The 18,091-nt window shown below is 45.5% G+C and overlaps 2 pseudogenes across 2 annotated transcripts; both read right to left on the bottom strand.

Annotated features, from left to right (window-relative positions):
* Positions 1-13,701: 13,701 nt before the first annotated feature.
* Positions 13,702-14,484, bottom strand: LOC310790216 (sperm flagellar protein 1 pseudogene; annotated as a pseudogene). Its single transcript has one exon. The product of its transcript is annotated as a sperm flagellar protein 1 pseudogene (transcript).
* A 1,901-nt stretch (positions 14,485-16,385) lies between these two features.
* LOC310789901 (prefoldin subunit 6 pseudogene) lies at positions 16,386-16,766 on the bottom strand (annotated as a pseudogene). Its single transcript has one exon. The product of its transcript is annotated as a prefoldin subunit 6 pseudogene (transcript).
* Between the last annotated feature and the right edge of the window lie 1,325 nt (positions 16,767-18,091).

Raw genomic sequence — 18,091 nt, 5'->3', positions numbered from 1 at the left:
GAAAGGGAGGGTGACTGGGTGAGAGAGATATAGTGAAAATGAATGGAAGAGGCAGAGAGAGAGGGATGCAGTTGTTGGTTGTGGTTTTAAGCCTACTGGTGGAGAGAGATAATGAGAGAGAGAGAGAGAGAGAGAGAGAGAGAGAGAGAGAGAGAGAGGGAGAGAGAAAGAAAGAAAGAAAGAAAGATAGTTGTGGAAAAAAGTGTTAGTAATACTAACACTTTTTATATATTATCCATATTATATTATATTCTTCCACTCCAGCCCCTTTCCCCTTCCAACATCATGTCTCAGAGAGCTGGCCCTCTGCAACACCAACATGTAGCCTACATGCACACTGATTCTTCACAGCACACTGTCACCTTTTGAAAACAAAAGTGTAACTCTACCTAAAGGTTGTGTCACAAACCTCCCAGCAGCCATCTGGCTGCATTATGGAGGTCAACTGAAGAATTGTCAATTTTAGGGCCATATGAAGTCTGTTTTATTTTCTCCCAAATTCCAATTTATTATTACCCCCATTTTAGTTTAGGGGTTCGGCTTGATTTTTGATTTTATTTTTTATGACATGGCTCTCTCAGATAGGAGATAGCCTCTTTGACACGTTTCTCAAAGTGTAAACCAAGTTGTGATTTGACGTGAGGGTCCCAGGCAATTAAGACCGAACCCCCTCTCAAAACACCCCAATCAAAAACGGAATCATTTCTCTAGGCCTATTTTACAATTATGAAATCATAGTTGCTACAATAATAAGGTCTAATTTTGATTTTGATAATTAGGCCTACTCTTATCAATTTCAGCCAAATTATGGAAAATTCTGCAATATTCCATGTTTTACAGTTGATTCAATTTTTATTACCAAATTCCATGATTCCGTCCGTTTTTTCAGTTTTGGGGAAATCATATGGCCCTAGTGTAAATGTGTATCAAGCAGCGAGCAGCTGAGTCAGCTTGTTGTGGTGTGGCTGTGGATACATTCAGTAACGTCCTCAGGCAAAGTGAATGCTGTGATGAGGTCACCTTGCAGCTGGATTCAGTAACATCTTCAGGCAAAGTGAATGCTGTGATGAGGTCACCTTGCAGCTGGATTCAGTAACATCTTCAGGCAAAGTGAATGCTGTGATGACGTCACCTTGCAGCTGGATTCAGTAACATCTTCAGGCAAAGTGAATGCTGTGATGAGGTCACCTTGCAGCTGGATTCAGTAACATCTTCAGGCAAAGTGAATGCTGTGATGAGGTCACCTTGCAGCTGGATTCAGTAACATCTTCAGGCAAAGTGAATGCTGTGATGAGGTCACCTTGCAGCTGGATTCAGTTACGTCCTCAGGCAAAGTGAATGCTGTGATGACGTCACCTTGCAGCTGGATTCAGTAACATCTTCAGGCAAAGTGAATGCTGTGATGAGGTCACCTTGCAGCTGGATTCAGTAACATCTTCAGGCAAAGTGAATGCTGTGATGAGGTCACCTTGCAGCTGGATTCAGTTACGTCCTCAGGCAAAGTGAATGCTGTGATGACGTCACCTTGCAGCTGGATTCAGTAACATCTTCAGGCAAAGTGAATGCTGTGATGAGGTCACCTTGCAGCTGGATTCAGTAACATCTTCAGGCAAAGTGAATGCTGTGATGAGGTCACCTTGCAGCTGGATTCAGTAACATCTTCAGGCAAAGTGAATGCTGTGATGAGGTCACCTTGCAGCTGGATTCAGTTACGTCCTCAGGCAAAGTGAATGCTGTGATGACGTCACCTTGCAGCTGGATTCAGTAACATCTTCAGGCAAAGTGAATGCTGTGATGAGGTCACCTTGCAGCTGGATTCAGTAACATCTTCAGGCAAAGTGAATGCTGTGATGAGGTCACCTTGCAGCTGGATTCAGTTACGTCCTCAGGCAAAGTGAATGCTGTGATGACGTCACCTTGCAGCTGGATTCAGTAACATCTTCAGGCAAAGTGAATGCTGTGATGAGGTCACCTTGCAGCTGGATTCAGTAACATCTTCAGGCAAAGTGAATGCTGTGATGAGGTCACCTTGCAGCTGGATTCAGTTACGTCCTCAGGCAAAGTGAATGCTGTGATGACGTCACCTTGCAGCTGGATTCAGTAACATCTTCAGGCAAAGTGAATGCTGTGATGAGGTCACCTTGCAGCTGGATTCAGTAACATCTTCAGGCAAAGTGAATGCTGTGATGAGGTCACCTTGCAGCTGGATTCAGTAACATCTTCAGGCAAAGTGAATGCTGTGATGAGGTCACCTTGCAGCTGGATTCAGTAACATCTTCAGGCAAAATGAATGCTGTGATGAGGTCACCTTGCAGCTGGATTCAGTAACATCTTCAGGCAAAGTGAATGCTGTGATGACATCACCTTGCAGCTGGATTCAGTAACATCTTCAGGCAAAGTGAATGCTGTGATGAGGTCACCTTGCAGCTGGATTCAGTAACATCTTCAGGCAAAGTGAATGCTGTGATGACGTCACCTTGCAGCTGGATTCAGTAACATCTTCAGGCAAAGTGAATGCTGTGATGAGGTCACCTTGCAGCTGGATTCAGTAACATCTTCAGGCAAAGTGAATGCTGTGATGACGTCACCTTGCAGCTGGATTCAGTAACATCTTCAGGCAAAGTGAATGCTGTGATGACGTCACCTTGCAGCTGGATTCAGTAACATCTTCAGGCAAAGTGAATGCTGTGATGACGTCACCTTGCAGCTGGATTCAGTAACATCTTCAGGCAAAGTGAATGCTGTGATGAGGTCACCTTGCAGCTGGATTCAGTAACATCTTCAGGCAAAGTGAATGCTGTGATGACGTCACCTTGCAGCTGGATTCAGTAACATCTTCAGGCAAAGTGAATGCTGTGATGAGGTCACCTTGCAGCTGGATTCAGTAACATCTTCAGGCAAAGTGAATGCTGTGATGACGTCACCTTGCAGCTGGATTCAGTAACATCTTCAGGCAAAGTGAATGCTGTGATGACGTCACCTTGCAGCTGGATTCAGTAACATCTTCAGGCAAAGTGAATGCTGTGATGACGTCACCTTGCAGCTGGATTCAGTAACATCTTCAGGCAAAATGAATGCTGTGATGACGTCACCTTGCCAGGCAACTGGATTTGCGGGAGCTCATGACATCACGATCACACGACAAATCCATGTTGCCACGCTCCAATCTATTGGTTTGAATCGGAACCAGCAGTGGTTTGCACCAATCAGCATCCTAATGAGGCAGCTAAGGGCGGGATTTGTTGTGACGCCATGCAGCAAGAGCGAGCCTGTGATAGACATGATGGACAGATGGTTTATCCAATCACCAGCAGGTAGTTTTGGAAAGTGCCCCCCCCCCTTTGACACGGTTTCCCAAGTGACTCGTTCTCAGATGGCTATGTGAAAAACAAACCATCTGGCAGCGTCAGGTTAGTGATAAGTGTGTAAACAGCTGTGTACATTGCAATCAAATAATAGCCATACATAAGAGTAGCTAAAGTTAACATGTGCTTTAAAGATATCGATACAGTCGGTCTGTGTGGGAACGCCCCACAAAATGTTACTTCTGGTACCGTTGTTTCAGTTGGACGAATGGTAGGACAGTGGGTGGGGGGAACCATATATGTCAATGGGCTGACTCATCAGCAGAAGGTGCTGCACTACAGCTGTTAAAGGAGCCCAGTCTGATACTGTAAGCTACTGAGTTGTCGGCTGACGCGCTTGTTAAGTTGATGTTCAATACGATACCATCTTGTTGTGTGTTGTTGCATAGAGAAACGATCGAAGCAGACCTTTGCTTTGCAGAAACAGTGCATTTTATTTATTGCTCCAGTGCACGAATGTGAATACAGTCCATTTTCTTGTCCAAGATACAAAAAGCAGAGCACACCAAACAAAAACCCTTTGCCCTTCCGGGGTCAAACACCTGGTGAACCATTAGTGAAGCCAGTACCTATATAGATTACCTGAGCCCAGGTAATATGGTACAGTGACACCCCAAGGACATACAAGGCATTACACATAATAATCACAGGAAATAATACCAGACCAAAATTTGGTTCCTACAACAGCTCTCGAATGCTTTTTATTTTATGTTCCTTGGTGCTACAGAGCCTGAGATATGAAGGCTTCAGTGAACGCCGACCGCTCTGTCAACTTGTCCACAAAACCTCAGGTTTACAGGGGTTGTTTTCAAACGTGCATTACTGTAGGTTTAGAGTGCCGTTCTAGAGCACACGCTTAGGTATCAATGGGTTAAAATGTTGGTAGCTGAATTGTCAGTATCTCCATAATTACAAAGATAATGAACATTGCTGAAAACAATGAGCATTAAAACGACATGCGAAAGGATTTACATGGTTTCATGAAGGCACAGAAAGGGTAAGTCCACTTTAGGCTTCTCACTGCACACTGCACAGTCAATTAACATGTGCTCCTGATGCACTGCCGCATGCAATGTCCATGGATCTGACATCATGCTGGGAACGGGACAGGCTTTTGTAGAATTTAGAAGCAATTTATAAGAAAAGTAACTGTTGTTTATGTTGACATAACGTCAGCAGATGTGTTTCCTTGTTGGAAATGCGATCGTGACGGCTTCTGTGGGTTTTGATTGACAGGCAGCTGCACTGTGTCACTCTGTCCCCTCTTCCCGGTACTGCGTTCAGGGAATGAATCTTTTAACGGTACTGCGTAACCCCCCCATTCCAGTCCACTTTCACCCATGCCGGTGATAGCATCCTTTTTCCGCCTCTGGGAAAGACAAATCTAAGTAAGTAAGTAAGTAAAACTTTATTTATATAGCACCCTTCCCAGCATGAATGCACACAGTGCTTTACACATTAAAACAGCAACACAGAAATATAAGTGCAGGAATAATACAAGAAAAAGGCAAAAACATAAAAACATACATAGAGCATGAACAGGTAAAAATGGCTAAGAATGACTAAAAGCCTGTCTAAACAGGTGGGTCTTTAGTAGTTTTTTAAACGAGAGCTCAGAGCAAGCGGCTCTCAGATCGGGGGGGAGGGCATTCCAGAGCTTCGGGGACTGTCACTTCGAAGGCTCTGTCGCCTTTTGTTGTAAAGTAAATGATTAAAACGATAATACCACTAGAAAAGTAAGAAGTTATACTTGACTTTTACACCATAGTTGGAAACATGACACTGTCATTTATAACAGTAACTGAAGTTGTCTGACTGCATGTAGCAAAGGATCAGACTCAGGACACAGTGAGGCCATTTACACCTGGCATTAACATGTGTTTTCTGCCATCAGATTGCAATCTGATTACCCAAAACACATGTTAACACCAGGTGTAAATGGAATCAGCTGGCTAATGTGGTCAAGTACAATCTGATTGCAATCTGATGGCAGAAAACGCATGTTAACGCCAGGTGTAAATGGAATCAGGCTAATGTGGTCAAGTACAATCTGATTGCAATCTGATGGCAGAAAACGCATGTTAACGCCAGGTGTAAATGGCCTCAGTGATGCAGCACTCAGAGCACCACACGGTGTGCAGTGCGTGTCATTACAATGGTGCAAAGCCGTGTTCTCATTGGTCAAATTGCACCAAGTTCCTCGGGTTGAAGTTGTAAGCTCATATGTGGAGGCAGAAAAGAAATGACTCATGTGAATAAAAGCACTCATTTTAGATTTTGATTCTGACACCTTCGCTAATGAATGCACTTTGATGTGATTGGCTAATTGTTACACACGAGACCCCTGTGCACGAGCTCATGTGCATGAGCATTTCCATGTGCACGAGCTCAGAGCTGGATAGGGAAATTCTAAATTGACAGACCCAGCTGTTAACCACCGTCATGTGATCGTTTAGTGCGATTGTGATTGTCTGGATAAGTCAATCCAGATCAAGGGAACAGATCCTGAATGTGTTCATCTCGAGTCATAGTACAGGCCAGGCCCAGCCATCTAGAACTGCTTTGTAACAGCAGTGATTTATGACATCTTTGTGGTATATGACATCATCAGTGACCTTTCTTTCTTTCTTTCTTTCTTTCTTTCTTTCTTTCTTTCTTTCTTTTGGACGTAGTATGTATGCCCCCAGACAAACAGACATACGGACAGACCCTTTTCTAGATGCCTCAGCCCTTAGTGGCACTGGCCACGCCATAAAAAGATTGATTGGGGAATAACATTTAGGTACGCAGACATTTATAAGATTCTTTTACAGCACAAGAGGAGAGACCTTCTTAAATAGGTTGGGAGACCTACGTGGACCAATCAGGTAACACTACCCTTGACATCACTCATCATTCATCACCAATTACATCATTCTCTGATGACATCACTGATGACAAAACCGATGACATCCTTGAAGACATCACAATTGCTCGAGCCCCATCACTGATGACATAATCATCGAGTGCTCGAGTGACATCGCCAATTTTATGCCTACTTAAAGTGATATGTGATTTGACAAAAACTGATGATGTCATAGTCATTATGACATCATCAGTGATCACATAAATCCTTCCCTGCAGAGGACCGGTTGAATAACCGCACAAGTCCACAGAAATATACTGGAGGCATGGCCGCTATCCAACTGTATGTGAAGGGGGAGAAGCTGCTGGGGAAACCAGAGAAGAGACGACTTCAACAGCAAGAGCTCAGAGAGAAGAAGGCACGAGCAATGGATGTCACTATACGTAACTATGAGATCATGTGTATGATCAGGGACTTCAGAGCCAGTCTGGACTACTACAGGCCCCTAACTACTGCTGATCCGATAGAGGAGCACAGGATATGTGTATGCGTGCGGACACGCCCCCTCAATCAAAAAGAGTTGGCGACAACGGATCTAGATGTGATCACCATCCCCAGGAAGGATGTGGTCATGGTCCATGAGCCCAAGCAGAAAGTCGACCTGACCCGCTCCCTGGAGAACCAAACCTTCCGGTTTGACTATGCATTTGATGACACTTCCACCAATGAAATGGTCTACAGGTTCACTGCTCGACCGCTGGTCCAAACCATCTTTGAGAGGGGAATGGCAACCTGCTTTGCATATGGACAAACTGGAAGTGGAAAAACACATACTATGGGAGGGGACTTTTCAGGGAAGAACAAGGACTGCTCTAAAGGGATCTATGCACTTGCTGCCAGAGACGTCTTTCTCATGTTGGAGAAGCCAAACTACAAGAAGTTAGACCTCCAAGTCTTCGCCACATTTTTTGAGATTTACAACAAGAAGGTGTTTGACCTGCTGAACCGCAAGGCCGAGTTACGGGTCCTGGAGGACAGGAAGCAGCAGGTCCAGATTGTGGGGCTGCACGAGAGGGATGTTAAATGCACAGAAGATATCCTCAAACTTATCGAAGTGGGAAACAGCTGCAGGGCCTCAGGTCAGACTTCGGCCAATGCCCACTCGTCCCGAAGCCATGCTGTGTTTCAGATTATTCTGCGCCGGAGGGGAATTTTGCACGGGAAGTTCTCTCTTATTGACCTGGCAGGGAGTGAGAGAGCGGCAGACAGATCCAGCGCTGACCGCCAGACTCGCATGGAGGCAGCTGAGATCAATAAGGGCTTGCTGGCACTCAAGGAGTGTATTCGAGCACTGGGGCGGAACAAACCCCACACTCCCTTCAGAGACAGCAAACTAACCCAGGTGCTGAAGGACTCCTTCATAGGAGAGAACTCCAGAACATGCATGATTGCGACCATCTCTCCTGGGTTGGCCTCTTGTGAAAACACACTGAACACACTGAGATATGGCAACAGGGTGAAGGAGCTCAAAGTGCACCCCGGTGCAGTGATGAGCCGTCAAGGGGGACACGTCAACCAGCTGGAGGTGCTGGAGGCTCAGTGGGGCACGGTGGGCAACTCCCTGCAGAGAGACGATCTGAAGGTGTCCAACACCCAGAAGCCAATGCTGAGGCGTGGGAAGTATGAGGAGCTTCAGTTTAAGTGTCAAAGCATGGAGGAAGACTTCAAGCAGCTGACCTCTGTGGAGGATACCGAAGCCCGTGCCCTGGAGGAGCTCTCTCAGTGCTACGAGGCCAAGCTGCAGGAAAAGACTCACGTGCTGGTGCAGTGCCAGGATGAGGCAAGGCAGCCGATGTGCGAGTTTGAAGAGATGGTAAAGCTGACAGAGGAGGATGTGGACCGGGAGTTCGATGACATCCGAATGAAGTATGAGAGGAAGCTGCAGATGGACAAAGAGACCAACCTCCTGAAGAAAGAAATGGAAACCACGAAGATGGAGGTCAACCGTCTGCAGATGGACATTGACGACAGATGCTTCTATATAAACAGGCTGGAGCTGGAGCAGCAGGAGCTGCATGGGTTGGTCCACTCCCATGAGAAGCACATCCAAGACCTGAAGAAGCAGATCTTGGAGCAGAAGAAGACCGCCGAGGGCAAGGATAAGACCATCTCTGACTTGAAGAATAATAATGAGGAACTGGAGAAGTGTAAGTTTACTCTTGAATGCAGTTACACCCAGTTAAAGAACCTGATCAAGCCTCAAGAAGAAGACTTTGAAGAGAAGAAGGTGAAGATCCAAGAGATGGAGGTGGAGCTGGAGCGACTCACTAAGAGCAATGCCCAGCTGGAGCTGACCGTCTCTGACCTGAAACTAAAGCTGAAGGCCACTCCTGACTTGTCTCAGGTCAGACTCAAGATGGAGGCTGGTGGCATTCAGGGGCAAAACAATGGCAGGGTTACACCGACTGTCAGAAATGCAGCTGAGCAGCATGCCAGCAAGACAAAGGAGACGCAGCAGCGAGTGCGGGCTCTGGAGGACATGCAGAGGCGTTTGGAGGAGGAGCATGCTTTGCAGATGTCTCTGCTCCTGGCCGAGCAGCAGAAGGTTAAACACCTGCGCCAGACTGGGCTGGACACACAGGAGTTCATCCACTCATTCCAGACTGAATCTCCACAGAAAAGGGGCACCCACTCAGCACAAGACCTCTCTCTGCAGGAGAGAGTCAGAGGCCAGTTACGTGCATCCCTGTATGACGTCCATGACTTCTTCTTTGAAATGCCTCTGGAGGATCAATTAGCACTGGTACAGCAGGACCGGGAGCTGCGTGCGGAGAGGAAGCTACGAGAGATGAGAGACCATCCAGAGATGGATAGCTATGAGGAGTTCTGTCTACGATGTCTGGCCATACTGCAGGAGGAGGGGAACTTCAAGAAGACGGCATGTGAGCCAAACTGTCCTCTGAAGGCTCTCTCTAACATCCGCTTTCATGGCCGGTCTATGCTGTCACCACTGTTGTGTGCAGAGCAACACAGCGAGATGTGTGAGTACAGACAGAGGGTGGTCCAGCTGGAGGCGGACAGGCAGAACCAGCGGAGGAGCAGTCTTATGGCCCGGGTTCAGGACATCCTGGACCAGGCTCAGGTACACAGAGTACGAAGTGAAGAGGTTGACAGACAGCCAACTCCTCCATATTGTTCTTCCTGTAAACCTGAAACATTCAATGGCTACACCCTGGTGACTGACTCACCCGGGATGCCCAGAGACCGTGGATTTGGACTTCAAACAAGTGATCCGCCTGCTATCCCATGTTCTGAGCCCTCCTCTGTGCCCAATGTCCACAGGGGAGAGGAGCAAGGGAAAGAGAGGGAAGCGAAGAGTGAGGAGGATGAGGAGGACATTAGTCTGGATAGCCTTCTGAGTAGGTCAAGGGACTATGTGAAGAGAGAGCACTTGTTCTCAGGGGCCATGAGGTCCTCTGACCACTGTGGCATGGTGGGCAGCAGTGGGAGTAGCAGTTCCCAATCCAGCCATGGTGGCACCAGTCCAGTGCGGGAGCTCTGGAGAACATGCAGAGGCGTTTGGAGGAGGAGCAGCATCTCCTCCTGGCTGAGCAGAAGCAGCAGCGCCTCTGTCTAAAGCTCGAGTACAAAGACAGAAGAGGGTGTAAAAAAAGGGGTAGAAAAGGGGTGTGTCTGACCTCGGAGTGGAGATGCTGTTGGGCAGGATCGTAGCAGAGCCGTATAATAGAAGAGTTCCAACATCTCCATTCACTCCAATGGACCCGTTTTTTTCCAAGAAGTAGAAAGTGGAACTCTTGAGTAAAAAAAAGCAGCACTGTCGAGTTGCATCAAAATAGACAGTTTGTGTTGTACTTTGAAAGGGTTTTTCATCCCTTCAATCAAATTGTACATTATCAGCTTTATTTTAGCATGCAAAAGTAGCGCGAGACCCATTCCTGGCTGTTCATTGGCTAATGAGTCTCGCATTTTTGGTCCTCCGCTGACGCCACTCTCTTACTAGAGGACACTAGATCGTAGGTTCTGTGAGTTACAGTCACATGTTGTGAGCTCCCCCCTGGACTGAGCCCTGACAACGTCCCGATCACCTGGACACAGTATAGGTCTTCCTGACTCCTCTCAGTTTAACTGTGTCCCTCTGACCACGCCCCCTGTCTACCTGTGGGGGCCCACCTGGGGGGGAGGGGGGGGGGGGGGGGTGCTAGTAGGGGGAGGGGGGGGGGGGGGGGTGCTAGTAAGCCCTGAGCAATGCTGAGTCTGGTCCTGACAGCAGTGTGGAGGAGTCTTGAATCACCCTGAAGAGGGGTTTATTTTCCAATAATGACTGGCTCCCATTATCCCACTTATTACATGGCTAAAGAAACAAGTTACTTGACACAAAATACTAAGCCTTAATGGTACGTGTTCTACCAGGTGAGCCACCGGGGGCGCCCCCTCGCTCATCATGGATTACCTGCTTATGAATTTGTCTTATTAATGTTATGGCTGTCAATATGGTGGATTGGAGCTCACGCTAGTCTATATAGCGAAGTCTATATAGAGGACTTCCAGGTCGGAGGAGGTCATTCTCTCTGATCTCTCAACCCAAGTGCAAGATTGCGATTGCCGCGTGCTACAGCCAAGTCATACGTTTATCATGTCTTCCTGTTTTGGAACACAAGAGAATGTTCACCGAGATGGAGCACTGGTGAACCGAGGAGCAAGCTGGCGAGAGACAAGCAGCCACGTCGGCCAAGGCTAGCCCAGCCAGCTAACTGCAGGTACTGCGTCATTCCCAATCCCCCTCTCATTTCAGTCTGACAGCCTATATATGCTTCACAGTCACCACACTTAAGCCCTAGAGATAATGGTAAATAACGATGGCGAGAGTTGATGGTGTCGTGACAGAATTCAAAACACAACCAGTGGGCCAGCTTGAGGTTTGACAGAGGAGGAAGTGATACTGAAGCGATGGAGAATTAGGCGTTAATTATGCGTCATTCTGGACATTCTGGCTGCGGAAGTGAACAGATGTTGCTCGAGGGCGCTGTTATTGTTTATTTTTTTATATATATTTTTTTATTTATTTTTTTAGAATTGCATTAAGAGCCTTAATGAGCGTTAATGACTCATACCAGTTTCTGCAGGCAGACAGATATTTCTCCACGTGGAAAACATATAGAGAAGGTAAGAACTGTCCATCTGCTTATATTACCGAGATTATAATTATATACAAAGTGGTTCCCTTTAAGCATGTTTACAGCCAGTTTTGGCCTATACAGTATACATGCAGGCGGTGTCTCGTCGTCATAGACATGTGTTCAATGGGTCAGCATGGGGGAAATCCTCCCGTTCTTCCAATGCAGCAGAGTTAGCATTTAGCTGCTAGCCCAGCCCAGGCAGACAGCATCGGGGATTCAACCCCCGCAGTTTTTAGCCTGGTAAACCATCTGGCGCTTTCAGAAGTTACAAAGTTCACTAGCCAATCAGCAACCTGCCTCATAGTTGACATCATAACCGGCCAATCAGCAACGCCGCTGGCAAAACAGTAATGGCTGCTTCCATCGAGCAGTAACGTCAACGTTCGAGTTTAAACAGCCATGTGTGCAGTTATTACAGAAATAGACTCAATAGCAATTAAACAAGAAGAGGATGCGGTGTTTCTCATCGGAAAATATGTTATTTCACCGTTCTTCCGAGTGGATTTATCAAAATTAAACTGCTTTTTCTCAACAAACTACAAACGATATCAAAAACCTGTATTTAAGTGATAAAGTACTATAAGTGATGACCCATTTAAAGTTTGCATGGAGTGTGTAGTACAAAGTATGAAAGACTAGTTCAAAGAGGGAATTGTTTGAACAGTCCTCCCGTAGACAAACAGGTACTAAAAAGTTGTTTTGAATTCGGCACCGAAGATGGCCGACGTTGGATGACTGCAAGAACCCATGTGATCATCATGCTGCAAGGCATCTTATGTCGATATGCTCCAGGCATAAGTGATTGAAGTGTCATTGGTGAGTGATGTCATCAGTGATGTCATAAGTGATGACATCACTCTGAGTGATGTCATCTTATGGCCTATCCGTAGGCTTCTAGTTGTTCTAGTGTGTTTGTCGAATTGTTTGTCGAATTGTTTGTTGAATGTTTTCTTTTCTCTCTTTGTCACTCTTATTGTTACTTATTTGATTCCATTTTGTTCATTTGATAACTTTGTACTGCATGTTAGGACCCCCTCGAAAATGAAATGGTTCATCTCAAGGGGTTTTTCCTAATAAATAAACGTATATCATCATCATGTAACTCTTTGACATTGTGGCATCATTGGCACACAATTGCTCAACTATGCATGCTTGCTGCGATGCATGTCAAGGCACTGATGATGTCACTCTTGACATTGTGAGATCTTTACAGTGCTTTTACAACAGCAAGAGATATGTTTAAGGCACGCCGCTGACGCGGGAACTTTTTGGGCCTTATTATTGGGCATGCTGCCAACACACCAGCCTGGGTTCTTCTGAGATGTTTCTAACAAAGAGTGTTTGGAGGTCAGCTGCCTCGCCATTTTAAGACTGCTAGCTAATAAATTTCAAGCAAGACGAACCAACTTCATCTCACTTTCTGGCATTTTGTGGCACAGGTTTTGCTCACGGCTTTCCACGGACACGACCACTTACAGTAGGAGACTTTCGGCAGGTCTGAGTCTATTGGAGTCAATGGGAAAAGTCAACATGATCTCAGATGATGACAGATCCCTTCGCCCCCATATTCATGCAAGTAAATATTCGGCCCGTTCTCAGAAGCCCCATATCTTCAGAATATTCTGACACTAAAATGGCATTTTTCAGACAGACAGATCAGGACAAAATTAAACTTGTTCAAGACCTGTCTCTGTCTCAGCAACAGACTCGTGAGATTTTGCAACAGGAACTCATATTAGCAGGGAGCGATTAGCTAAAGCTACATGTGAGGTTCGTTGATGTAGTAGCTAAATCTGTGGCTAGAAAAATGATTGTTTTGGAATATCTTAGTTTCAAATTGAGCTAACAAGGGGCAGCTTTGTGTTTATATGTGTGGTTTGTGTGGAGTTTGGGAACTCACGATACTCTATTTCAAGTTAGCTTGCTAGGTCAGCACTAACCCCGCGTCACCAGGCACAGTCCTCTCACAACACAGGGGAGCGGTGAGTCCGCGACCACACAATCATTTGGGAGACTCGCTGCTACCGTTTGTTAGAATTGGCGGAGCCTGCGGGGGGAGCCATCAATAGTAATATAATATCTATGTAATGAGCTGACATTGTTTAAATTGATCGGACTTTCTGCGGATTGATATGACGACGTGGCCAACCTAGAAGGTCCTGCTGCAACATCCACACTTTGCTTTGAAAACAATATTGAAATGAGATCAAAGAGCAGTGTAATTCTGTTATGTCTCAGAGCCACTAAGTATAGTCATTGTGTGCGGGTATTGTTGTGGGTTTACATGTTTGTATCAGGGCATTTTGGCTTGAGCTTTGTATGTCTCCAAATGTTTTGTCAGCTCGTCGATGCGCATATCCTTCAAGTGCACCAGATGCTCTAGTTTGGTCACCTTCATCAGCAGGATCTCCAGAGTCTCCTGTAAAGCCATGAGAGCCTTCTCTTTCTCCTGCAGGATGCGACGGACAGCAGGGTCCATCTCTTTCTCCTGCAGGATGAGACGGAGAGCAGGGTCCACCTCTTTCTCCTGCAGAACGAGGCGTACAGCAGGGTCCATTACTGGGATCCGGGTTTGGCTGTGTTTCGTCTTTTGGTCTTTTTTAATCCCTTCTCCTGCTTTGGGCTGAGCCTGAAGTCCAACAGTCTGAAGGGTTTCTGCGAGACGTTTCTCCTGGTTCTTAGTGGCATAGTACTCCAAGTCCACCAAGTCCAGCATATTGTCCGCGGCACACTCCGGCAGTTTCTTGCCTATCTTCTCGCGGAGGGCGCACAATACAGGCTCCATCACTCCGGCGCTGCTCAGCACAATCTTCTTCACCGTCTCCTCAGCCACGTGGAAGTTCAGCTTGGAAAACACCTTCCTGTTGAGGATGCTCCAGTTACTGAGCTTCTGTTGTGTGGAGTTGGCAGGGGTGTAGTTGTGCAGCTCCACCAGCTTGGGGAAGAAATATTTCACAACTTCTGCAGCCATCACTCCATCGCTGAAGTCTCTTGTGATGTGTTTTTTTGGTCGGGATAGAGGGATTTTGTCTATCCATGCGTACAAGTCCTGCAGTTCCTCTTCAGCGAGTTCCATTATTATGGAATTATTATTATTAGTATTATTATTATTATTATCCATTATTCAAACAGCTACATCAGACACTTGTGGTTTCTTCAGATCCAAACTTTCATGGTACTATGTAGCTGCCCTTGGCAACACGTCTTCTTCTAATGGCTTTCCGGCAGACTGGATGCCTTGCAGCCTTCTTTGAGTCGTCCAATTTGACCTCAGCAGGGAAGGATTTATGAAACCACTGATGATGTCACAATGTCTATGATCAGAGATTTATGGCATCACTGATGATGTCACTGACGATGTCATAATGTCTATGCATAAGTGACATCAGTTCATTGTGACATCAGTGATTTATGTCATCGGTGATCGTTCCCACTCAGCTCGTTAGCCGGACATTAATAGTAACAGGGCTTGTAAGAGGGCACGTTAGCATGCAACCAACTTGTCGGTAAAGGCGGAGCACGTACCACGCTTTGGAGCTTTTCCCGGGTAGGAGTCGACTGTCAGAGGAGGTCATGGTCCTACTGTACAGTAGGACGGGTATGGCTTAGTCTGAGGATTCAGCGTTCCTCGTGGGTGCCTCTATCAAGCCATCGCAGCGCTACTGAACTGTCCTCTACTTCCTACTTGTAACTCCAATTGACCCCTCAGCAAGGTCCACTACGCCCCCCAACTCGGGCGCATAGCCAATCATCCGTTCAACACCCGCCCCCAGAAATGGCTATGTCCGGGAAAATGTCCGGCCAGTGCGCCCCACCAAAGAATAAATTAATAAAAATCGACTTTACTCATATGAACGCGTGAGGGCTGCGTAGGCGCACGCACGCACACGCACACAGTACACACACACTAGATTAGAACTCTTTACTCATCTTTACTCATTATGCACACAGCAAGTTCAACAAAGATCTGCTTCACTACACCACACAGTTCATATTTCTTACCTTATGATGGCTTCATCTTTGCCTCCTATAGAGACAGCTTACTTTCTGGATGCAAAGTCCTTCATAATGTCCACCTGTTTAGCCAGTTCACACTCAATGGCAACTAAGCATTGCTAGGTTATTGAGCCTCTCCTGGCTCATTGTGGAGCACAAGTATCTTTAGTATGTCTTCAGTTTACTGAAGGATCTCTCTCCTCCTGCCACAGTTGGTAGAGTGCAAAATATCCTCAGTGCAATGCAAAAGTCACCATAAATGCTCTGAAGCTTCATGTCATATTGAGAAACTCCATGGGTGTTGATGATGATCCTGAGAATATGGCAGTCCTTTTCAGATGGATTTCTTTGACTTTTTGACTTAATTTATTTGTTTAAAATCTTCAAATACTGTAGATCCTTGAAATATGTTATGAAAATCTTTACCACAGACAGCAATTAAATGGTTTCTCACCTGTGTGCTTATCATGTGTGACTTCAAACGTCCTTTACGACCCAACCCTTTACCACAGACTGAGCAATTAAATTGTTTTTCACCTGTGTAGATTATCATGTGTCTCTTCAAGGCTCTTCTTTGACCAACACCTTTACCACAGACTGATCAATGAAATTGTTTTTCTCCTAAGTTCCTGGCTGGTTCTGATACTCCACAGTCCTCTGCATCAACTTCTGTTTTCATATGTTCAGTTGGGCTGCTGGCTAGAGGCTCTGCCTCTCTGTTCTCCTCAGTTTGGCTTTGATTTGCTATTCCTTTGCCTAAACTGTTTAGGAGAAGGGTGGATTGGGTTGGAGTCAAACCATGTCTCCTGTCACTCGAGCAGTTGTGATGTCATCGATTATGATGTCATCAGTGAGTGATGTCATCAGCCCTGTGTGTACCCACATGTGAAATGTGCATTGTCCAAAAGAGTTGATTCCTTCGGTTGTTTCGACTTTGTCATATTTTAGGGCAGTGATATTAATGATCAAGTCATCAATTGGTCAGACTTTGCCAGCCGCGAGGCCCTGAGCTCTCTGCTGCTCCTGCTGGAGACTGGACAGGACTTCCCGATGCTGCTCACATTTCTTTTCAATGTCTTTCAGGTGCGTCTCGTACCTCTGAATTTCTCCGTTGATGTATTCTAGCCTTTTTGTGACATTGGCCTTGGCCTCGTCCAAGTCTTGCTTCACTAGAGTAGGGCCAATAAGCTTATAGACCGTGTTTGCACTGTCCAGCAGATCCAGCTCCTCTTTCACCATAGTATTCTCTGTCAGCTGCGCCTCCAGCTTCTGTCTGGCTGACATGCTTTTGCTAACGTCTTTCTGCATCTGTGTGTATTTCTCTACCTCCGACTGCAGTTTCTTCTGAATGGCCTCTGCCATGTTTGTTTTTGTCAATAAAGTACTGTTTATGGGATAAATCAATCAATAAAAACGAATGATTAGTAGCTAATATTGCTACGACATGAATGCTCAATGCTGGTGGAGTCCACCGGTCCTACTTATAGCCTCTGCAGGGAAGAAGTTATGGCATCACTGATGATGTCACAATGTCTATTACATCATCGGTGTGTGTGATAATTGGTTATCACCAGTGTGATGCATGTTCTACAGTTACACTTCAGACATGACATTAACCTCTTCCACTGACTCCACCCCTCCCTACCAGACACCAGTTTTTGCCTTTTTAGGGGGGCGGGCAGAGGATATTTAGGGCGAGATAGCAGGTCAAATTATGCCACATAGAAGTGGTACACTTCATCTGAAAGCTGGGAACCTGAAGGTTAATTTGAGAGGCAGCTCAGCTCAGCACTGTGTCAAGTTTTCTCGTCATAAATATATAATAAACATAATTGGGTTTCGATTAGGCGTCTATTCAAATGTTGAATGTTTAGAGTGGATAAGGACTTTGTATGCAGTGCACCCATTAGGAACCAACCATCCCCATGCCCAATTATGTCTCATAAGTTGTTGCAGCAATTTTTAGTTTGTCCCATTTGTTACATAGATTTGGTGCAAGATTTAACCATTTTTGGCCACACGAAAATTGAAAAAAAAAGATATAGTTTATTTTAAATCACACTTTTTTTCTGAAGGTTTTTTATACCATATACTGCAGTACATTATCAGCAATGTGTAACAGTATTTCTACTGCAGTAGCAGGACATTCTACTAGTTTCCACTATACTGATAATAGTTATATTTGACTTGTGAAAGCAGATGAAACTATTTCACTTAAGATACTCATGTGTTGTATTTCATGTCAATAATTGAGCCTTTGTGTATTTCTGGATGTCCAGTTGTGTATTTCTGAGTGTCCAGTAGGAGCCAATCTGCTGGTATGAGACTGAATGTAACTGCTGTTCTCTCCACTGGGTGGCACTCTTCACCTTCAGTTGGAGGTAAAATCCTCTCTTCTTTCCTATTTTCTGACAAACCTTTTTAATCAGTGGAAAGATCTCCAAATCCCTCCAAATTAACCAACTGTTAGAAACAGAATGAACGGTCCAAACCCAAATATCTGCGTTTTCTGAGCAGATCAAGGCTCCAGACTACTGAAAAACTCTTCTAAAGTTACATTCTTGATATTATTTTTCAGCAGCGTCTGATCAACACAGTGAGTTTAACCTGCTATGTCTGTAATAAAGTCATATGTCATCATATTTATTCATCTTCACCATAAAAAAATGCTTATAGCCTACATTTCT

This window comes from Poromitra crassiceps (genome assembly GCF_964638095.1).
Source record: "Poromitra crassiceps genome assembly, chromosome: 15".
Taxonomy (NCBI): domain Eukaryota; kingdom Metazoa; phylum Chordata; class Actinopteri; order Beryciformes; family Melamphaidae; genus Poromitra; species Poromitra crassiceps.
Note: the sequence above shows the minus strand (reverse complement) of the source record. Positions and strands in the feature narration are given on the sequence as shown.